The sequence below is a fragment of the Ochotona princeps genome, chromosome 5, assembly GCF_030435755.1.
Source record: "Ochotona princeps isolate mOchPri1 chromosome 5, mOchPri1.hap1, whole genome shotgun sequence".
NCBI lineage: Eukaryota > Metazoa > Chordata > Mammalia > Lagomorpha > Ochotonidae > Ochotona > Ochotona princeps.
Genome location: NC_080836.1, coordinates 72,959,313 through 72,982,912, shown reverse-complemented (window position 1 = coordinate 72,982,912; position 23,600 = coordinate 72,959,313). Strand labels below are relative to the sequence as shown.

The 23,600-nt window shown below is 48.4% G+C and overlaps 1 non-coding gene and 1 pseudogene across 1 annotated transcript; one reads left to right on the top strand and one right to left on the bottom strand.

Annotated features, from left to right (window-relative positions):
* Positions 1–10,576: 10,576 nt before the first annotated feature.
* Positions 10,577–10,969, bottom strand: LOC101526928 (small ribosomal subunit protein uS8-like; annotated as a pseudogene).
* Positions 10,970–23,465: 12,496 nt separating this feature from the next.
* On the top strand, positions 23,466–23,600 carry LOC118757889 (U4 spliceosomal RNA). Its single transcript, XR_004995404.1, has one exon. It is a non-coding gene; the product is annotated as a U4 spliceosomal RNA (small nuclear RNA).

The following is a 23,600-nucleotide window of genomic DNA, read 5'->3' as shown; positions in this document are numbered from 1 at the left end:
TTAACCAAGGTCCTCTGGTAGCTATGTGAATCCCTTCCAAGGGTTGCATTAACCAGTTTTAGGCCCACCTCATAAGGATTTCACAGTTTCTTAATACCAGGAGATTGAGAACCAAGGCCATGAAACTTTATGGAAGGTGCTCAAACCATATCCAAACTGAAGCACAAATGCCCAGTGCTGGTCCCATTTTATGTCTTCTCATTTTATTTGAAAGGCAGGGAGAGAGAAACAGAAAGAGCAACCTTCCGTTCACTAGTTCATTTCTCAAATGCTTACAATATCCAGGGTCAATCCAGGCTGAAGCCCGGAATTCGGAACTTACTCTGGATCTCCTACAGGGGAGCAGGGTGCCAAGTGTTTGATCCACTGTCTCCCATCTCCCTAAGGATGCATATTAGCTTAAAGCTGGATTGCAAAATCAGAGCTCTGATTGAAACTAGGCACTCCAATATGGAATGCAGGTGACCCAAGCAGTGACCTAACTACTGTGCCTAATGCTTGCCCTAGAAATACTGTTTTTAATCCATCCTCCAGTTAAAGCAAATACAAGGTGAATTTTAATAAGATTTATTTATTTTTATTGGAAAGGCAGATTTACTGAGAGAAGGAGACAGACAGAAAGATCTTCCATCTGTTGGTTCATTCCCCGAGTGGCCACTAGAGCCAGAACTGGGCTGGTCAGACCTAAGAACCAGGAGCTTGTTTCGAGTCTTACATGCAGTGCAGGGTCCCAAAGGCTTTGGGCCATCCTCGACTGCTTTCCCAGGCCACTAACGGAGCTGGCTGGGAAGTGGAGCAGCCAGGAAATGAACCAGCGGCCTGTGTGGGATCCTGGCATGGCAAAGCAAGGACTTTAGCTGCTAGGCTACTGCGCTGAGCCCACCAGATGAATTATAACCAGAACAAAACCTTTGCCTAGGGGCCTGGGACAGTGGCCTAGTGGCTAAAGTCCTCGCCCTAATCGCTCCAGGATCCCATATGAGCGTTGGTTCTAATCCTGGCAGCTCTACTTCCCATCCAGCTCCATGCTTGTGTCCTGGGAAAGCAGTCAAGGATGACCCAAAGCCTTGGGACCCTGCACCCATGTGGGAGACCTGGATGAAGTTTCTGGCTCCTGGCTCCTGGCTCCTGGCACCGGATCGGCAAAGCACCAGCCATTGCACTCACTTGGGGAGTGAATCATCGGACGAAAGATCTTCCTCTCTGTTTCTCCTCCTCTCTATATATCTGACCTTCCAATCAAAATAAATAAAAGCCCTTTGCCTAAGCAGTGTATTGATTCCTAAAGTAAAGGAAGTTTTAAACAACATTAACCAGCTGTCACCATCACCTCTTGATCAATAAGCTTGTCTTCCCAGTATACTCTATTATTTCATATAGAGAGTATTCTTCAGAAATATTTCATTTAGGGATTAATGCCATTGATGGGTAAACCCACCACCTACAGGACGAGCATCCCATATGAGCACTGATGTGTATCCTAGTTGCTCCAGGTGCAGTCCATTTTCCTGGTAATGTGCTTGGGGAAGCAAGTGCTTGGGGTCCTGTGTCCAATGAGAAACCAGGGAGCAGTTCCTGGCTCCTGGCTTCAGTCTGGCCCAACCCCAGTCATGGCCATTTGCGGAGAGAACCAGGGGATGAAAGACCTCTCCTCTCTTTCTCTGTGTAACTTTGTCTTTCAAATAAATATACTTTTTTTTCAAATATAGTTTCCACTGTTTTTTAAGATTATTTTTATTGCAAAGTCAGATATATATAGAAAGGAGGAGAGACAGAGAGAAAGATCTTCTGTTCGATGAAGTGACCACAATGGCCAGAGCTGTGCCAATCCGAAGCTAGGAGCCAGGAGCTCTTCACAGGGTCCCAAATCTTTTGGCCATCTTTGACTGCTTTCCCAGGCCACAAGCTGGGGGCCGGATGGAAAGTGGGACTGCCAGGATTAGAACCGGCGCCCATATGGGATCCTGGCGCGTGTCAGGTGAGGACTTTAGCTGCTAGGCCACTGCACCGGGCCCAAATAAATATATTTCGTGTGGCAAGCAACTGCCATACAGGTTGGTTGCCCGTGGGGTGGAAGGGCTTCCCTCGTCCCCCCACCCTTTTCCCCATGCTTGTGGGGACCTGTGGGATGGTGCTGGCGGAGGTGTGGGGAGACCTGGGGCTTCGTGTCCAGACAGGCAGAGTGAGCCTGGGCATCTCCTGACCTGCATGGTCTGTGGATTGATCAGGGAGGGGAGTAAGGAGGTGTGTGGGAGGGAAAACTACTGAGGGAATATGTTGCAGGCAAGAAATGATTTCTGAGGGACTCCCATAGACAAAGTCACTGAACTTGTGGGTGAGTGAAGGGACCAAAACTGAGTGGTTTGGAGGTGGGAAGCTAAAGGGCTTTTATGGGTCAGACAGATGAACCAGCCCACCCCACATGGGAGATAGCTAAGCTAGTTAGCATGGATCACAGTTGACCACATCCACCAGTGCACATTAAAGCTAGGGCTGGGGGCCACCTGGCAGAGCTAGATCACCTACCAGTAAGAGTTGAAACAGGAGACAGGTAGTTAGCCTGGGTCATGACACTAACCAACATACAAAAGAACAAGGTCTGGCGGCAGATTCTGTGGGGCATATGTGGGCACACCACTGTGGAACTGCAGTTTCCTGAGGTTTGCTTAAGAGCTGGGAGTGGTGACAGGCTGAGCTAGGCATGACCATGAAGCCATCTGATACTCATGGGTACCGGGGATAGGAAAAGGCTGGGAAGGTTCAGGCACACCCAAGAATAGGGTGGGGGACAGGACAGGCTGCAATATCTACCAACCCATACACAAGCTGGGACAGAATGGGGCAGACTATGCAGGGTGAGGGCTTAGTACCACCAGCACATGTGAGATCTGGGTCTGACAGTGGGCCTGGTCGGGAGGAAATGCCCCTGGGGGCCATAGCTCCCACAAGTGAGTATGTGATTCAGGCCTGGGTGTTTCTCAGGCTAGATAAGTTAATTCCACTCATTGGCAAATGTGCGGGTTGGTTCTGGAAGAGGGTGGACCAGGCAGAGCTGAACCAAACTTAGCTCACTGGCAAGTGCAGGAGCCAGGCTGAAGTACAGGTCATGTCGGGCTAGGCTATCATGCCTACTGGTTTATATGATCCAGGAATAGAATCAGACTGGGCACGGCTAGGCTATAGCACCTGCCCACAAGAGTTCAGGACAGGCTGGGATACGTCAGGCTGCAGCATCCCATGGCAAAGGCCAAGATGGGGATGAGCTATGCCGAGCAGGGTCAGAGCAACCACTGGAAGATGCAAACTCTGTGGCTGGGAACAGGCCTGGTTGGGGAGCTAAGGAGACACCCTGGTTGGGTTGTGGTTCCCACTGGTGAGCACGAGAACCAAAATGGGGGCCACGTTCTGAACCAGACATGACTACAGTAAGCCTAAGCTTACTGTGTCTGGGGTGCACCAGATTGGGCTAGACTCTGGCACCCACTGGTGCCTGTGCGAGCCAGGGTGGATGTAGGATGGGCTCAGCTAAGTCTTGGCACCCACTGATCCATGCAAGAGCTGTATCTGGATGTGGACCAGGCGTTGCTGGGCTGAAACACTCAAAAGTAAGAATCAGAATGGGTGTGGGCAAGTTGGGCAAGGCCACTGTTCTTGCAAGGATAGGAGGTGGACTAAATCAGTCTGGGCCAAAGACCCACTGGGGCGTGCAAGATCTTGCACTGAGGGGAGGCCTGATAGGGGAGCTTGATGAACTCCTTTGTCAGGATGTTGACCCTGCAGGTGAATGCAAGAACTATGGCTGGGAGCAGTCCAGACCATGCCAGGTTACAGCACCTGCCAGCATACATGTGGGTCAGGTCTCAGGGCAGCCCAGGCTGGCCCAGTTTGTAACACCCAATGGCAGATCTGAGAACCTGGCTGGGGTGCAGGATAGGCTGAGTCAGTCCACAACACCAGCCAGTTCACATTAGGGCCAGGACTAGGGGCTGGATGAGTTGGGCTTGGTGGCAGCCGAGCAGGTCAGACTAAAGCAGGCATTGGCAAATGCCACAGTAAGGTGGTCCATGCTAGACTAGGCTGCAGCACCTACCAGTATACATGAGAAACTGGATGCAGGGGTATGAGCCTGGTAGGGAAGTTGCAGGGGGCTCTTCTGCTGGGCCTCTGTTCCCACTGGTGAGTGTGAGTACTGGAACTGGGGGGGGGGGCAGATCTACAGCAGCGCTACAAAACATGTTGGCCTGCATGTGAGCAGGTTAGAGAGAGATCCAGGCTGGCCTAACCAACTGTACCCACTGGTGCAGGCATGAGCCCAAATAGTGCAGGCTGGTTGGGATTTGCTGCAGCATCAGCTGGCAAATGCTGGGACCAGGGCCAAATTCTGTCAAGCTAGACTGTATCACCATCTGAAGAGTGCAAAATCCAGGACTTGGAGTGAGCCTGTTAGGGAAACTGTGGGCACTTCTCTGGTGGGCTGCAACTCCCACTGGTGAGCATAAGAATCAGGGCTGGAGGCAGACATGGCTAGACAGGCGGTGGCACTCACCAGCATGAGTGTGGGCTGGATAGTGGGGCTGGTTGGGTTAAACTAAGTTTCAGTGCCCATTGATGTATACAAGAGCTGAATGGGATGTGGGACAGACTGGGCCAGTCTGCTGCATATACTGGCAAGCACAGGAACCAGGGTTGGGACCTGGAGGAGGTCTGGTGGGGGTTACAGGGGTTCTCCCCGACTAGGGTGCAGGTCCCACTGGTGAACATGAAAGCCAGGTGTGTGACGGGCAGGGTTGGGTTGGGCCACAGCATCCATTGGTTTATTTAAGAGATGGGGCTGGAGATTGAACTGACCCAGCAATTACAGCTACCAGTGTGTATAGGCTGACATGGGTGATGGACGGAGCTAGACCCCACGCAAGAGTCAGGTCTGGGATCGCCTCAGACAAGGTTTATATGGTTATCTTCCCAACTGAACTGCTGGACTCAGTACTTCAGCCATGGAGAGAATCGTTGGACCTTTGGTTTGACCGTGGAGTGCATGTGTCAGAACTGGGTCTCCTTAGTGGCTAAATTAGAGCAGTGTATTACATGCTCAATGCACATGGAGGATATGGCAGTCCATTGGGGCCTGCAGAGGACATCAGGTGCCATAACAGAGGAAGGAAAGCAGAACAAATTGGTTGACTACGCCATCCAAACATTGACAGCAAATATCTGGGCAAATGGAGACTCTAGGGTATACTATGTCAACAGATGGACCTTGGAAAGATTTCCTCATCCTTGGATTGGCAAGATCAACAACATTTCAGAACTATTGAAACCACTCAAACAGAACCGTTGGAGCAGGCCCCAAACTGGGGACCCTGAGATGACGCTGGGAGGCCGTCCCCATCCCTGAGTACTGAGGCAGTTGGGAAGCTGGGTGCAAGCTTCTCCCTTAATTTGACCCCTCCCCCCAGATACAGGAGGAAGAATGGAGAAGTTTTGGAAACAATGGTTTCATCAAGGTCAACTACATAAACATCAAATATAAGATAAAATAAAATAAATAAATACAATAAAATACAAGTTTAAGATTTATTTTTACGGGCCCAGCGCGGTGGCCTAGTGGCTAAAGTCCTCACCTTGAACGCACTGGGATCCCTTATGGGCACAGATTCTAGTCCCAGCAGCTCCACTTCCCATCCAGCTCCCTACTTGTGCCCTGGGAAAGCAGTTGAAAACAGCCAAGGCTTTGGGACCCTGCACCCGTGAGGGAGACCTGAAAGAGGTTCCTGGCTCCTTGCTTCGGATTGGTGCAGTACCAGCCATTGCAGTTACTTGCAGAGTGAATCATTGGATGGAAGATCTTCCTCTCTGTCTCTGCTCCTCTCTGTATATCTGACTTTGCAATTAAAATAAATAAATCTTTTTTAAAAAGATTCATTTCTATTGGAAAATCAGGTTTACAGAGAGACAGACAGAAAGATCTTCCATCTGCTGGTTCCCTCCCCAAGTAGCCACAACAGCAGGAGCTGAGCTGATCCAAAGCTAGGAGCCAGAAATTTCTTCCCGGTCTCCAACATGGGTGCAGGGTCCCAAAGCTTTGAACCTTCCTCTACTGCTTTCCCAGATGGTGAACAGGAAGATGGATGCTAAGTGGAGCAACCAGGACATGAACCGACACCCATGTGGGATCCCGGTGCGTGCAAGGCAAGGACTTTAGCCACTAGGCTACTGCACTGGGTCTGAAATGTTTGGTTTTAAGAACACTTTCCAACAGATTCAGGGACTGAGTTACAAGAAATTAATGCTATTGGCGATATTAGCAGCTGACCAAAAAAAAAAAAAAAAAAAAAAAAAAAAAGCAGACTAGAAAAGGATGCTGCATTTACATGTTGTTCATTTTTCTTTAAGATTTATTTGAAAGACAGCACTACAGAGAGAAGGTGGAATGGAATCAAAGAGTGAAGGATTTTTTTTATCTGCTGGTTCATTCCCCAAGTGGCCTTACAACAACCAGGGCTGGCCCAGGCAGACACCAGAAGCCAGGAGCTTCATCCAGGTCTCCCAGGTGGGTGCTGGGGCCCACTTGGCCTGTCCTCTGGCTTAACAGGCACAATATCAAGGAGCTGAACTGGAAGAGAAGCAGCCAGAATTCCAACCACCTGTAGGGCACATTGCAGCTGGCAGCTTTATCCACTACACCACAATGCTGGTCCCAGAGCTTTGTTTATACAACAAAATAATGGAGGGAATTGTCTTTATGAGGATAAAATGTTTATTTGGTTCTCAATTTTGGGGGTTCAAGTCTAACATCAGGCAGCCCCAGTGGTTTGCCTCCACTGAGGGTAGAGGATGACAGTGCAGAAGGTATGTGGAAGAATCACACTGTGAACTGGAAGTGGAGAGGGCTATTCTTTCTCAGGATACCCCAGGGCTCACAGGAGAGTGATGTTCCCAGGACATGTCCTAGTCACCTAAAGGCTATGCTGGAAGGTCCCATCTCCTAACGTTTCTATCACCAGCTTGAGGACCTCTGAGGAACACCTGGGCTAGTATCAGACCGTAACAGATTAACTAGACAGATCTCCCTTACTGACTAGTTGGGTTGTTTAGGGACCAGTTATGTAAAGCCAAGATTTTAACAGCAGGATGTTGATTCAAAGTGTTCGGGGGAACTAGGGTGACCAAAAGAGGGGATTCTGAGGCAAGAAATCAATCGAAACTTCCTTAGAAGCAAGTATTATCCTGTGTCCCGTAAGACCACTCCCAGACACAATGATCTACTAAAAGGACTCAGTTCTCTGTAGCTCATTGTACTCATGGCTATGATTTACTGCAGGAAAATTAGCAAAAAAAAGAAAAAACATGGAGGGCAGCAGGGGTGAATGCCCAAGGAAGCCTGCTGTAAATTGTCAAGGGTCCTCTCCCAAAGGAAGTCATTCTTTCAGCCACAAGTTAGGACAGTACGTATGAAATGTACTGTCATGTCAACTTGTTGGCAATTCACTGTGCCAGGTTTTTATGGGAGCTTGGTCACATGAGCACCCTCTGCCTGGTACATACCCAAATTCTAGACTCCACAAGAAAAACTGATGCTCAGTACAAACTATATTGTGTGCACAGTTTATCACAGAGACACTCTGGTAAGTTCTGAGAATGATAGAAACTAAGTTAGCAGATAGCAGCCAAGGTAAACCTCAGGTCTTCAAAGGATAGTCACCACTCTTCTGCAAACACCTCCATGACTTGGGGAACAAAAGAAAGATATTGGACTTACTACTAAAAAACATGGTGGAAGGGCCTCAAAACAGGGCCACACAGATCTCTGAGGGGAAGGCATTGCTTGGCTGGTGCTAGTGCCTAGAGCTAGAGCAGCCACGCCCTATCCCTAAAGGTCCTTAAGTACACATTCCTAGGCAACTGAATTTTAAGGATGTTAAATAACCTGCATAAACTAGAACAAACCTGGTGAATCCAGCAAACAAATTAGTGGTTTCTGATTCTGAGTCAGAATGCTTTTTTTAAAGACTTATTTTTTATTTGAAAGATTTAGAGAGAGAAAGATCTTCCATCCACTAGTTCACTCCCCTAACAGCCGCAACAACCAGAGTTAAGCTGACTCGAAGCCAAAAGCCAATAGCTCCCTCTGGGTCTTCCATGTAGTACAGGGGCCCAAGGACTTGAGCCATCCTGCATTGCTTTCTCAGGTCACAAGTGGTATGCTGGACTGAAAATGGAACAGCTGGGACACTAACCAAACCCATATGAGATGCTGAGCAATAGTCGGAAAAATAGCCTGTTATGCCATGGTGCCATCCCCCTATAATGCTCTTTTTTTTTTTTAAAGATTTATTTTTTTATTTTTATTACAAAGTCAGATATACTGAGAGGAGGAGAGATAGAGAGGAAGTGGAGCTGCCGGGATTAGAACCAGCGGCCATTGGGATCAAGGCGAGGACCTTAGCCACTAGGCCACACCACTGAACCCTATAATGCTCTTTTATAACCTCAGATGACATCTTGAAGAAGGTAGCAGCAACCTTGGAATGCTAACAGAACTATTTTTGAAAGCAATTCAGTTTGAGTGACTCAAAACTAGGAATTTGAGCAGCAGGAGGATAATGAACTACACAGATGGGGCCACAAAGGAAGATAGCTTGGAGATTATTCTTAGCTTCCCAGGTTCCAGAAGCTGCTATTCTTTCAGGGTATGCACAGGAGAACAAGAACAGATTCTTCCTGATTATATAATGAGCCTCCTACCCAGTCTTAGAATTTTCCTTTAGCTGCTTCCTGCCACACTCTGTAGCATTTAGCCACGTAGCTGTTTATAGATCCCCTGCAAAACAAAATGGTTCGCTGCCCTGCCTCCTTTTCTTGGAGGCTCCTGCTTCCTATCCTACTCTGTCTGCTCCACCCTTGTTCTCTGGCTCACTCCTTCTCATCCTAGAACCAGATAAGGCTGAGGGAAAGGAGGGCTGTGCAGTTACTGTTACAGTGTCCTAAGGGGATAATAAAAAGTGTGGAGGTAATGATTATTGTTGCATAGCAATTTCAATGTATCAATGCCATCTGACTGTGCTTAAATCTTTGTTTTTTAAGTTATTTTTGTTTGAAAGGCAGATTTAGAGAACGGGGAGACAAACCGGGCTTTCATGCTCTAGTTGACTTCCCAAATGGTCACCACAACTAAAACTGAGCTGATCCAAGGTCAGGAACCAGGAGCTTCCTTAGGGTTTCCCATGTGGGTAACCCTAGGACCCAAGGACTTGAGCAACCCTTCTCTGCTTTGGATTTGAAAAAAAAATCCATCAGCAGGCAGCTGGATCAGATGTGGAGTCACCCACAAAGGATGCTGGTACCTCAGGCTGAGCATTAGCGTGCTTCACCAATGCTCGAGTCTCATAGTGTGTATATTTTTGCCCTGCGCAAAGGGGTGGTATCAGACAAATATAGCATATGGGCTGGAGGTTTCTCTCTCAGTTATTGAAGATTATAGCCTGACTTTTCACCCTGTCTTTCCCAGCCACCATCTACAATAAAAGCCTCCAGAATAATTATTCTCTGGGAGCCTGCAGCATGACATAGTACCCTAAATCTCCAGCTGTGGCATCAGCATCACATATGGACACCAGTTTAAGTCCTGGCTTCTCACTTCCTATCCCAGTTCCCTGCTCAAGACTGGGAAAACAGTGGAGGATGACTTGAGCCTTTGGGTCCCTACACCCACGTTGAGACCTACAGGAGGCTTGTGGCTCCTGGTCTCAGATCAGCTCTGCTTCAGTTGTTGCGGCCATTTGGGAAGTGAACTAGAGGATGGAAGACCTATGTGTCTCTTCTCTCTGTAAACCTGTCTTTCAAATAAAAATAAAATACAGCAGTGAAAAATAACCTTATGGAACCTCTAATCTGTGATTCATAAACTTTTCCATTCTTTAGGACATATGTCATTATAACCCTTAATTTTCTTTGATTTCTCCTTAAAAAAAAAATGGAGCTGGTGCAGTGCCATGGCAGGCTAATCCTCTGCTTGTGATGCTAATAACCATATAGGCATTGTTTTATATTCTGGCTGCTCCATTTTGGATCCAGCTTCCTACTAATGGCCTGGGAAAGCAGTCTTACTCAACTTCTTGGGTCCTTGTCCCCACACAAGAGACCCAGTGAAGTTTCTGGCTCGTAACTACTGACTACTGAGTTAAGACCAGCCCAGCTCCAGCCTTGGAGCCATTTGTAGAGTAAGCTAACAAATGCAAAATCTGTCTTTCTTTTCTCTCTGTAGTTCTGCCTTTCCAACGGAAATAAATATTTTGAGTGAGAGAGCTGTCATTCACTGTTTTATTCTCCAAATTCCTGCAACAGCTGGAGCTGGGCCATGCTGAAGCCAACAACCAGGGCAGCACAGTCACCTAAGCCGTCTGTGTTTCCTTCCAGCAAGCAACCTGGAAGTGGATCCATATAACCATCCCAGGTACTTAAAGATAGGGTGTGGGCATCTGAAAGACTAGACTACACTCCCATTCCCTCCCCCTGCCCTACTCCAATTTCTCCTTTTACTTTTCTTTTTTTTTTTTTTTGTCCATTAAGCTTTTATTTATATCTGTGTTACATCCTTAGAAAAAAAAAATCCCAGGATTTTTCCTCCTGTGTGTTTTCAACTTGCTTCTTCGTGGTCCAGTGAAGCCAAACTGGCGGGATGGCAGCAGGTTATTCTGCCATTTTCAGCTGCACGTCAAATTTGGGGCTGATCACACTTGTTTAACCTGCCCATGAGGTTCACAACGATATTTCCAGCTCTGTGATCGATTATTTCAAACTCGCCAATGTATCCATGCTTCATCATGACAGTGAGGAAGCGGACGATGACCTTGGAGCATGGCCGGATCAGCACCTGCCGCTTGCCTCGCTTCTCAGCATTGTTGATGCTCTTGAGGGCATCGGCCAGGACATTCATGTGCACCATGGTGGCGGCATGGAGAGATGGAGGAAAGAGCTCCTTTTACTTTTCAACAGGTACCATTATATTGACATTTTTAAAGACTATGTGAGTGTGGTCCGGTTATTTCTTGTTTGGGGATGAGAACTACTTACTTATTTGAAAGGCAGAATTGCAGAGAGGGAGAGACAGAAATTTTTTTGTCCACTGGTTTGCTTCCCAAATGCCTGCAATGGCCACAGCTGAGCTAGTTTAAAGCCAAGAACCAGGAGCTTCTTACAGGTCTCCCATATGAATGCAGGCACATAAATACTTGTGTCATCCTCCACTACTTTCCCAGACACATTAGCACAGAGCTGGATGCAAAGTGGAGCAGTTGGGACTTAAACCCACGCTCTTATTGGATGCCTGCACTGCCTCAGGAGGCTTTGCACTCTAATTCACAGCCCAGTCATTGTTTACACTTTTAACCATTCACCACTGGAAATCTGTCGTCTTAGAAAATTCAGATGTAGATGAGGATGGGGGCTTTGATATGCAAAGTTTCTTAAAACATATTGCCATGACACCTGTAAAGAATTACCAGTGTGTTGAGGGGAGAACTGTATGGTGGAATAACATGTTAATCCTCCACCTGAAGTGCCAGCATATCTTTTTTTTTTAAAAGAGTTATTCATTTTATTACAGCCAGATATACACAGAGGAGGAGAGACAGAGAGGAAGATCTTCCGTCCAATGATTCACTCCCCAAGTGAGCTGCAACGGGCCGATGCACGCCGACCTGAAGCCTGGAACCTGGAACCTCTTCCGGGTCTCCCACGCGGATGCAGGGTCCCAATGCATTGGGCCGTCCTCAACTGCTTTCTCAGGCCACAAGCAGGGAGCTGGATGGGAAGTGGAGGCGCCGGGATTAGAACCGGCGCCCATATGGGATCCCGGGGCTTTCAAGGCAAGGACTTTAGCTGCTAGGCCATGCCCTATGCCAGCATATCTTATGGCTGCTAGTCTGTGACCTGGCTGCTCCACTTTGATCCAATTTCCTGCTTGTAGCCTGGGAAAGCAGTGCAGGATGGCTCAAGTCCTTGGGCTCCTGTACCCATGAGGGAGACCCTGAGGAAGCTCCAGGCTCCTGGGCTTGGATCAGCTTAGCCCTAGATGTTTTGGTTGACCATTTGTGGAGTGAACCAGCAGATAGAAATAATCTGTCTCCTCTCTCTGTAAATCTGATTTGCAAGAAAAAATAAAAATTAAAAAAAAAAAAAAAAAGAGCCCAGCGGCATGGCCTAGTGGCTAAAGTCCTTGCCTTGAACGCCCCAGGATCCCATATGGGCACTGGTTCTAATCCCAGCAGCTCCACTTCCCATCAAGTTCCCTGCTTGTGGCCTGGGAAAGCAGGAGAGGACGGCCCAGATCCTTGGAACCCTGCACCTGCGTGGGAGACTGTGGGGAGCCATGCAATTGGGTCGGATGGCATGGGTGTATGATGAGCACTGCTCCTTGGTTAGCAAGGCTACGAGGAGTTTCTAGCAGCGAGGCAAGGCCCGGCGGAATGTCTCTGGTCACCTCATTGCTGCCTCAGCCCATTGTATGGACACTCAATCACCTCTCTGCTGTTTCATAGAATTCTCCTGAGGGTGTTGTTGTTTTTCTGCTAATGTGAAGTGATTCCTGTAACTGGTATGACACTTCAAATTGATCAATCATGTTATGATAAAAACATCTTTAGTGATGTAAGGCTATGACACACAGCTAAAGTATACAGTGGTACAACTGAGCCCGCTATGTTTCCAAATATCCTGTTATGTGCCCACTTTTGTCCTGGAATTTGCCCTAGTATAAGTAATGTTTTCCTTAAGAAATGGCTTGATAATATCTTGCAACTGATGGCAATCATGGAGGTACAAAGAGTTTGTTTACCATGTACCTCGAACTGTTACAACACATGATATGACGCATTCTAGTTTCTCACCACAGAAAACAAAAGTATATATATTTTTAAAGATTTATTCATTTTATTACAGCCAGATATACACAGAGGAGGAGAGACAGAGAGGAAGATCTTCTGTCCGATGATTCACTCCCCAAGTGAGCTGCAATGGGCCGATGTGCGCCGATCCGAAGCCGGGAACCTGGAACCTCTTCCAGGTCTCCCACGCGGATGCAGTGTCCCAATGCATTGGGCCGTCCTCAACTGCTTTCCCAGGCCACAAGCAGGGAGCTGGATGGGAAGTGGAGCTGCCGGGATTAGAACCGGCGCCCATATGGGATCCCGGGGCTTTCAAGGCGAGGACTTTAGCTGCTAGGCCATGCCTCTGGGCCCATAAGCAAAAGTATATGGGGCATCTTCTAAAGGGAAACAAATGTGAACCCCCTCAAAATGGCTTAAAATCTCAATCTTATATTGGCACTTATGTTTAGGGAAAGAAAACAGTTTATAAAGATAAAAGAAAGTTGCTTGCAAAGGCCCTCTGTTTCTAGATTGGCTGAGCTGCCTTGATCCCTTTCACTGCCCTTTAACAAAAGAACAAAAGAACAATTGAATCAGTTCTAGGTGAAGGTGACGGTAATTAATGCATGACTTGATTATAAGATTTAGCAAAGAATCTATGTTATATGCTTTTATAAGATCCTTTTATGATCTTCTAAATCTGTACTCTTAATATTCTAAGCAATATTAGTTTGCTTGTGTTTAGTAAAAATTGATTTTAAGCATAAGTAAATCATTTGTCACTATGTAACCACATGCACTGCCATCTGTGGAGTTCCTGGCTTTAGCCAGGTGACTGCAGGTTTCAATGAGTAATGATTGTTGAAAATATTTTCCTTAGGATTGTTTTTTGTATTCTCTTAATCATGATGTAAAAATGAAACAATTGGATATTGTGCAAAAATTTGTGATGATTTGTGTATAAATAAAGAAGGCAACTTTTCTGAGTTGTCCATTATGAGCATCATGTCATAGTGGTCTGTGTCTTATCTTTTCCTCTTACATTCTCGCTGATCCACGCATCCTTTGCAAGCTCTCGGTCAGCTGGAGCTGGTCTCCGGCAGGAGACCTGGAAGGGGTTCCTGGTTCCCAGCATCGGATCAGCGCAGCACCGGCCGTTGCGGCTCACTTGGGCAGTGAATCATCGGATAGAAGATCTTCCTCTCTGTCTCTCCTTCTCTCTGTATATCCGGCTTTCCAATAATAATAAATAAATCTTTAAATAAAAAAAAGAATCTCCACCTCTTAAGTTGTACTTCAAACCTATACTGGGTGAGTCATACCTAGAATGGTAAGAAGTCTCTGACTGAGAATCACTGTATTAGTGATACACAACGGAAATTTCAGAAACATATACATGCTAACTTGTCTCCCTACCCTACTACAAACAGACTGCAGGAGAGGCAGACATTTTTTAAAGATTTATTTTATTTGTTTATTGGAAAGACAGATCAAGAGAGAGAAGCAGGTACAGAGAGAAAGAACTTCCATCCACTGGTTCATTCCCCAAGTGACCACAATGGTGGGGGTTGAGCCTATCCGAAGCCAGGAGCTTCTTGTAGGTCTCCCACATGGGTCCCAAGGCTTTAGGCCATCCTTCACTGCTTTCCCAGGCCACAAGCAGGGACCTGGATGGGAAATGGAGCAGCTGGAATAAGAAGAGGTGCCCATATGGGATCCCAGCACATGCACGACAAGGATTTAGCCACTGGGCTATAGCACCTAACCTGAGGCAGATTCTTTTCCTTTTCTTTTTTTTTTAATTTTACTTTTCTTTTTTTTTTTCTTTAAGATTTATTTAGTTTTTTTTTTTTTTATTACAAAGACAGATATACAGAGAGGAGGAGAGACAAAGAGGAAGACCTTCTGACCAGTGATTCACTCCGCAAGTGACCGCTATGGCCAGTGCTGTGCCTATACGAACCTAAGAGACAGGAACTTCCTCCAGGTCTCCCATGCAGGTACAGGGTCCCAAGTCTTTGGGCCATCCTGGACTGTTTTCCCAGTCCACAAGCAGGGAGCTGGATGGGAAGTGGAGTTGCCGGGATTTGAACCAGCGCCCATATGGGATCCCGGCGTATTTAAGGCCTTCGCGCCGGCACCTGTTGTTGTGATGCTGTTCTAATTCATAACAATTTTTTAAAATTCTTTTATTTTAATAATCTTTACATAGACGATTAGGGCACAAAGGGTCAAGGGCTACAGCAAAATGGGTAAACCATTGTTTCCACATTAATAATATTGTTTTTTCTGTATCCAGCGCAAGGGGAGAACCCCACCCAGCCTCCCATCCATCCTAGGTTCCAAATGTGGGGCATGTTCTGAGGGTCTGGCTCATGCAGTTTTGATAGTTCAACAGTTCTGAATTGCTGTCAATCTTGCCACTCTAAGTGTGATGAAATCTCTTCAGAATCCACTGGCTGGCATAGTCTCTTCATGGTTGGAGTTCTGAGATCAGCAGTTCAGTTGGAGAGATCCCCAGAGAAACCTCATCTAAGGTGATCCCAGATCTGATTCTTGTGTGTGCTTGCCAGTACAGGGTCTGACACAGTCCATCACCCCAGTCAGCTTATGCATATGAGGGTGGTTGCAATGGCTGGGTCAGTTCTGTTTCCAGCCCTGTCTTCCACACAAAACAACGGGTGTTGCAGTCCAGCCCGATCCTGCCCACTTCATACTTGGCCCTCACACAAACAAGTGGGAGCTGCAGCCAGTTGGGGTGACTCCCCATCACCCCCACGAAGCCTGCCCCCTACCCTGGTTCCCATGCTTGCCAGTATGGATAGCAGACTTGTTCACTCTGTCCCACATCCCGTTTAGCTCTTGTACATGTCAATGGGCATTGAAGCCTAGTGCAACCCAACCTGTCCTACTATGCAGCCCACACACATACTGGCGGGTGCCACTCTGGCTAGCCACCCCTGACCTGTCCTGGTTTTCATGCTCTCCAGTGGGAGCGGTAACCCAAGAGGGAGCCACCCACTGTTTTCCTCCTAGGCCACTCCCACTGCTGGGTTGTGCACTCTCCAGGTGGTTCTGCAGTTTGACTTGACAAAATTAGTCCCCAGTGCCAGCTTCTGCCAGCTGATGCTGTGGCAAAGCCCAACCTACCCTCACCCACTAAAATTTGTGCTTCCACTAGTAGGAACAGTCAGCCCAGCCTGGCTTTTCCCTGATCTAGCTCACATGAGGCCCACTGGTGTTGTAGCCCTGCCTGGTCTGGTCTGCACCCATCCTAACTCACACTCTCCAATGGATGTGGAGTGGGTGTCCAGCAGGGGAGCCCTTCACATTCCCCCTACCAGCTTTGTTCCCTCCCTCCCTCCCTGGTTCTCACGTGTGCTGGTTGGGTGCTGTGGCCCAGTCTGGCATGGTCCACCTCACCTTGGCATTTGCCAGTGGGTGTTGTATCCTGGCCTGGCCTGCCTAACCCCCAATTCCCGCTGATGCTGGTGAGGGTTACAGCCTAGCCCAGCCCAGCAGGCACCCAATCCCAGCCATAATGTGTAGTGGTATGTGTTGAGACCAAACCTAGCATGACCCACACTCTGTTCTGGTGCTCGGATTCACCAGCAGGTGATGTGAACTGATTCAGCCTGGTCTGCCCCTGACCTATGCCAAATGTATGCCAGTGGATACCTTTCCCTGGCCTGGTCTGGGTTGCTATCGTGGTTCTTGTGCTTACCTGCAGGGACTGTGTCCTGACAGAGGAATTTCCCAAGCTGTTCCCTTAGAATCTCTCCCTATGGCAGTTCTTGTACATAATTGATGGGTTCATGGGCCAGCCCTACTTAGTCCACCTCCTGTCCTGGCAGTAACAGTGGCCTTTCCTTGCCGGTGTTCAACCCATTCCGGTTCTTACTGTGGAACGTTTTAGCCCAGCCAAGGCTCGTCCATACCCAGACACTGCTCACACATGGCTCAGTAGGGGGAGAGCTAGCCTAGTCCGTCCTACATCTACCCTGGTACTCCAGGGCACCAGATGGTGGTGGTGTCTTGCCCGGCCTAGTGCATTCAGTCCCAGTCCACATTTGTGCCAAGGGATACTGCAGCCATATCCAGACCTAAATGCAGCTCCCACTGTGGCCCCCACACTCACCAGTGGGAACCCCAACCCAGTAAGGATGTACTCTCATAGCTCCCCAACCGGACCTATTCCCAGCCTTAGATTACATGTGTGCCAGTGATTGCTCTGGCCCAGATGGCTTAGCTCCTCACCTGTCTCAGCCTTTGCCTTTGATGCTGTGGCCTAGTATCCCTGGCTCATGCAGACCAGTCGGTGTAAGAGCTTAGTTCGACATGAAATATGCTCCATCCTGATTTCTGTTCTTCTTTGTGAGTTAAGTTTTGTTCAACCCTGACCAGTCCGCCCCCTTCCAGTTGCAGCTTGGCCCACGCCACATCATGCTTTAGGAAGCACATTCGGGTGCTGCTGCCTTGACCTGTCTGGACTTTTGTCAGTTCCTTTACCTGTGAGTGATGGCAGGTTCCATGGTCATACCTAGCTCAGCCTGTCACCACACAACTCTTGAGCTAACCAGCGGGACTTGTATTTCCACAGGGTTGGGCCCACACATCCCCCAGAATCTACCCCCGGACCTGGTTCTCTCATGTGTTGGTTAGTGTCTTCACCCTGACAAGTGTGACCCACCCCCTGTTCCACCACTCAGTCAGGTACTGGTACCTAGCCCTGCCAGACAGGCCCCCATCCATAGCTTCTGTGTAAACTGGTGTGTGACATTCAGTGGTGCTCTAAACTAACAGTTCATCTCAGGATTCCCATGTATGCTGGTAAATAAGTCTGACCCAATAGATCTTATGGACTCTCCTCCTCCAAACCAACAGCTCTCAGTCCCCACGCTTGCCAGCAAATTCTGTGACCCTGTCGCTTGAAGTCACAAAAGGTCCATCCCTCACCTACAATCACATTGGCCTTATCCATGGATGTCCCTAGGCAGCAACTACATACAGTAAAAACCCTAGAGCTCGCCACTGGATGGCCAGCAAGCAGAGCATGGCGCCCAAAGCCTGGGGCTCGCTCACTGCTTGGCAGCAGTGGCCTTGGCCTGAGTCCCAAGCTTTGGGGTCCAACCTGGCTCAGGTACTCTCCGCAAGCAGATCACCACCGTTGCGGAGGGCTGCTGTCACCCGAGGGGCCAAGTCAAGCTGTAATTCATACCAGTTGTTGACCTTGTTTCATGGCTTCTCATTTACAGAAATGTATAGTGATGGAGAGCTGGAGTCTACTATATTCAGAAGTGGGGGTACAATGCAACATGCATTCCTGCTTCCAAAGAAAAGATAGTCTCCCAATGAAACTGTTGAAAATGGGTAAACAATGGGATGCTGGACTGTCTGACATTGTCTGTACCAGCAATGCTGGGGCACACTTAAATAAGAGACTGATGGAATTATGACTCCTTATGAAGGACTATACTATTGTAGCAACATGGGGAAAATCTATTGGGGGTGGGAATTTGGGGCAGAATCCCAGTCTTTATGAAATTGTACCACAAAATTGAAAAATTCAAAATAAAAATAGAGCAACACTAACTAAATCAAATGCAGATACACACACACACAAAGAAATAGAGTTTCAATGAAATGAATTTAGGAAAATTGAAACAGTACATATAGATTTAGGGGATATTAAGACAAGATACTGATGACTTTGGTATTAAAAGGGAAGGACGGGGCCTGGCATAGTGGCTAAAGTCCTCGCCTTGAACACGCCGGGATCCCATGTGGGAGCCAGTTCTAATCCCAGCAGTTTCACTTCCCATCCAGCTCCCTGCTTGTGGCCTGAGAAAGAAGTCGAGGATGGCCGAAAGCCTTGGGACCCTGCAGCCTCCTGAGTGGGATACCTGGGATCCTGCACCCACATAGGAGACCTGGAAGATGTTCCTGCCTCCTGGCTTTGTATCGGTGCAGCACCAGCCGTTGAGGAACTTGGGGAGTGTGTGATTGGATGGGAGACCTTACTCTCTGTCTCTCCTCCTCTCTGCATATCTGACTTTGCAATAAAAAAAATAAGCCTTAAAAAAATGGAAGGACAGTGAGTGAACAGGGTGGAGATTACATCCAGGAACCTTAGCGAGTGGATGGTTTGCTTAGAACACCATCAGCTGAGAACACAGTTCCAAGCTTATAGATCAGATGTTTGCAGGCTCTTGCAGTGGCATGATGGTTTCAGTTGCTCTCCTTCCATTTCAGTTCCCTGCTAATGTACTGGGGAAAGCAGCACAGGATGGCCGAAGTGCTTAAGTTCTGGCACTCTTCGGGGAGTGACCCAGCTCCAGGCATTCCGGGAGTGAACCAGCAGATGAAAAGCCTCTCTGGCTCTCACTCTCTGTAACTCAACCTTTTTTCTTTTTTTTATTTTGTTATTATATTTTTGACAATCTTGACATAGTTAATTAGGGTAAAAAAAGGTTCAAGGGCTATACGAAAGTGGGTAAGACTATTATTTCCATATTGTTTCCTTCATGTATCTGAGGTAAAGGGGGATATTGAGGGAGAAGCCCCACCCGGTTTCCTACCCACCCCAGGTCCCGGATGTGGGGCTTGCTCTGAGATGCTTGCTCAAGTGGTTTTTTTTTTTTTTTTTAAAGATTTATTTATTTTTTATTACAAAGTCAGAAATACAGAGAGGAGGAGAGACAGAGAGGAAAATCTTCCGTCCGATGATTCACTCCCCAAGTGAGCCGCAATGGCCGGTGCTGTGCCAATCCGAAGCCGGGAACCAGGAACCTCTTCCAGGTCTCCCACACGGGTGCAGTGTCCCAATGCATTGGGCCGTCCTCGACTGCTTTCCCAGGAAACCAGCAGGGAGTTTGATGGGAAGTGGAGCTTCCGGGATTAGAACTGGCGCCCACATGGGTTCCCAGGGCGTTCAAGGCGAGGACTTTAGCAGCTAGGCCATGCCGCCAGGCCCAAGTGGTTTTGATAGTTCACCAATTATGAATCGCTGCCAATCTTGCCACTCAATGAGTGCTCAATGAGGTCTTTGAAGAATCCACTAATTGACACAGCCCATCATAGAGTCTCCGTTTGCCCAGTATTTCATTGCCAACATATAGGTGAGGTGGTTGATTGACTTGTTCTTTCTTCTGTCTTTTCTTGGCTAGGGTTCTGAGTCCGGCATTTCAGTTGGGGAGATCCCCAAAGAAACTTTGTCTGAGGTGTTCTCAGACCACATTCTTGTATGTACTAGCAAGTACAGTGCTTGGCACAGTCCATCACCCCGATCAGCTGGTGGTTGCAGTTGCTGGGTTGGTTATGTTTTCAGCCCTGACTTCCACTGGAACCAGTGGGTGTTGCAGTCCAGCCTGGTTCTGCCCAGCACATACTCGGCACTCACATAAACCAGTGGGAGCTGCAGCCTAGTTGGAGCGACCCACAATAATCCCCACCAGGCCCACCCCATACCCTGGTTTGCCAGTATGTGTAGCTGACTAGTCCAGTCTGTCCCACACCCCATTCGGCTCTCATACATGTCAGTGGGTATTGAAGCAATGGGTAGTGCAACCCAACCTGTCCTACTATGCAGCCCTCACGGATGTTGTTGGGTGCGTCTCTGTTTAGCCACCCCTGACCCTGTCCTAGTTTTCGTGCCCTCCCGTGGGAGTGGTAACCCAAGAGGGAGGAGCCCACTATTTCCCTCCCAAGCCTCTCCCACTCCCGGATTATGCACTCTCTTGGTGGTTCTGCAGTTTGACTTGACAGAATTAGTCCCTGGTGCCAGCTTCTGCCAGCTGATGATGTGGCCTAGCCCAAACATCCCTCACCCCTCTAATTTTGTTTGCACCACCAGTAGGAATAATCAGCCCATCCTGGCTTTTCCCTGATCTAGTCCACATGAGGCACACAGGTGTTGTAGCGCTGCTTAGTCTGTTCTGTCCTCATCCCAGCTCAAGCTCTTCAGTGGGAGTAGCTGTCCAGCAAGGAAACCCCTCCCTGGTTCCCCCTGCTGGCCCCACACCCTCCCTTCCTGCTTCTCACACGTGCTAGTTGGGTGCTGTGGTCACATCTGGTATAGGCAACTTCACCTTGGCATTCCATATTGTGCACTGGTTTTTGTCGCGACCAAACCTGGCTCGACCCACACTCTGTTCTGGTGCTTGGATTGCCAGTGGATGACGGGAACTGATTCAGCCTAGTCTGCCCCCAACCCACGCCAAATGTATGCCAGTGGGAAACTTTCCATGGCCTGTTCTGGGCTGTTTCCTATGATGTTTCCTGCGCTTACCTGCAGGGTCTGTGTCCTGCCAGAGGAGTTGCCCAGGCTCCTCCAACAGAACCTCTCCCAATGCCAGAATTCATGCATACCACTGGGTCCATCAGCCAACCCTACTCAGTTCACTTCCTGTCCTAACAGGAACAGTGGCTTGTCCTGACTGGCCTTCAACCCATTCTGGTTCTTGCTGTTGGATGTTTCAGCCCAGCCACGGCTTGTCCATATCCACATATAGCTCAAACATGGTTAAGTAGGGGTTGAGACCTAGCCTAGTCCATCCCACATCTACCCTGGTCCTCCAGGACACCAGACGGTATTGGAGTCCAGTCCGGCTTGGTGCGTCTTGTCCCAGTCCACACTTGTGCCAAGGGAGACTACAACTATTTCCTGATCAGAACGCAGCCCCTATTCCAGCCCACATGCCCCTTGGTGGGAACCTCAACCCAGTTGGGGTGTACCCTTACCTCCCAACTGGGCCTGTTGGCAGCCACAGATCACACGTATGCCAGTGGTTGCTCTGACTCAGCTTGGCTCAGCCCCTCACCTGTCCCGGCCTCTGCCTTAGACACTGTGGCTCATGCAGACCAGGAGGTGCAAGAGCCTAGCTTGGCATGACCTGTGCTCCATCCTGGTCTCTAGTTTCGCTTGTTGGCTAAGGTTTTCTCAGTCCTGCCAGGTACACCCCATTCCATTACCAATTCACACATTAGCCAGCTGTTGGAGCTACTTTGCCCAGCTTGTCCGACCCCCAGGTCTGGACCACATGTTCACCAGTGGGAGCTATGACTCGCCAGGGGAGTTTCCCAAGTTCCTCCACTTGATCCACTCCCAGACCCAGTTCTCATACATGCCATTGGGTTTTAGGCCAGTGCCCAGCACATTCTGGCCTTCCATTTGGCCTTGTATGAGCTGGTGAATGTTGTAGCACAACCCACCCCACACCCTATTGAGGATGCACATTTGGGTGCTGCTGCCTTGACCAGTCTAGACTTGTCAGTTCCTTTACCTGTGATAGATGGCAGGTTCCTGGGTCACATCTAGCTTAGTCCATCATCACCCCAACTCTTGAGCTAACCAGTGGGGCTAGAATTTCCACAGGGTTTGGCCCACACATCCCCCACAGAATCTACCCCCGGATATAGTTCTCGAGTGCTAGTAAATATCATGGCCCTGCCTAATGTGACCCATCTCCTGATCCATCATCATATCAGGTAATAGGATATGATCCTGCTGGACAAGCCCCGAGCCTTAGCTTTTGTGTGGACTGGTGTTTGGTGGTCAGCATTGTTCAGTGATTACAAGTTCTTCAAAGGAAGAGTTATTGTCCTTGAGAATTTTTAGGATTGATTCATGTCCCAGAAGCACAATGGGTTTAACCTGGAGCTACCCAAGCACCGATTCAAAGAACCAAAACCCCAGAGGTCCCCAGCCGGGTGTCCAGCAGGCACAGCCTGGCACCAAATGGCGCACTGTTTGCCCAGGCCCCAGGACAGCTCACCATGTGCACAGGGTGGCTGGAGTCAGGGATCCATGCATGAAGATGCCCTGGTCTGAGACCCACCAGTAGCCAGCAGGCTGCAGGAAGTTTAAACCCCAGGCCCAAGGTCACGCCCCTCCCCAATCCCATCCATGGCTCAATGAGGGCCGCGGGTGGGCCCTGGGCCTGCCCAGTCATGGAGACTTCTTCCCTCAGTGTACTCACCCTGAAGGAAGCAGCCCCTGGAGCCCAGGCAGGCCTGGAGACAGCTGACTAGCTGGAGTCAGAACTCTACCTTTTGAATAGATAAATAAATCTTATTGAAAGAAGATACAAATTTAGTTTTGACCGTCTTATGTTTGAGATAAGTATGAAATATCCAAGAAATAGGGATTAGGCAGCTTGAAATACTTCACTGAATATTTCTAGAGAGACAGTGCTGATTGGACATAATTTTGGAAAAGTAATGAGAAAATTTATATATTTTTAAAATATTTATTTATTTTTATTGGAAGGTCAGATTTATACAGAGGAGAGACAGAGAAAGATCTTTTGTCTGCTGGCTCATCCCCACAAATAGCTGCAACTACTCAGGCCAGAGCTGAGCCAATCCAAAGCCAGGAGCCAGGAGCTCTTCCGGGTCTCCCATGTGGGTACAGGATCCCCAGGCTTTGGGCCATCCTCAACTGGTTTCCCAGGCCACAGCAGGGAGCTGGATGGGAAGCTGGTTGGCTGGGATTAGAACCGGTGCCCATAAGGGATCCTTGTGCGTTCAAGGTGAGGACTTCAGCCACTAGGCCACCACGCTGGGCCCAAATAAATACATTCTTTAAAAAAATTGCTGAAGAGCTTTGCACAGTGGCAGTATTGTAGCCAATGAGTTTTATCCCAGGCATGATTATCACTAATTGAAAACTTTTCCCAATATCCCGCTGTGATGACTTGAAATATAGTCGGCAATGGCAAAAAAATTACTGAAGAT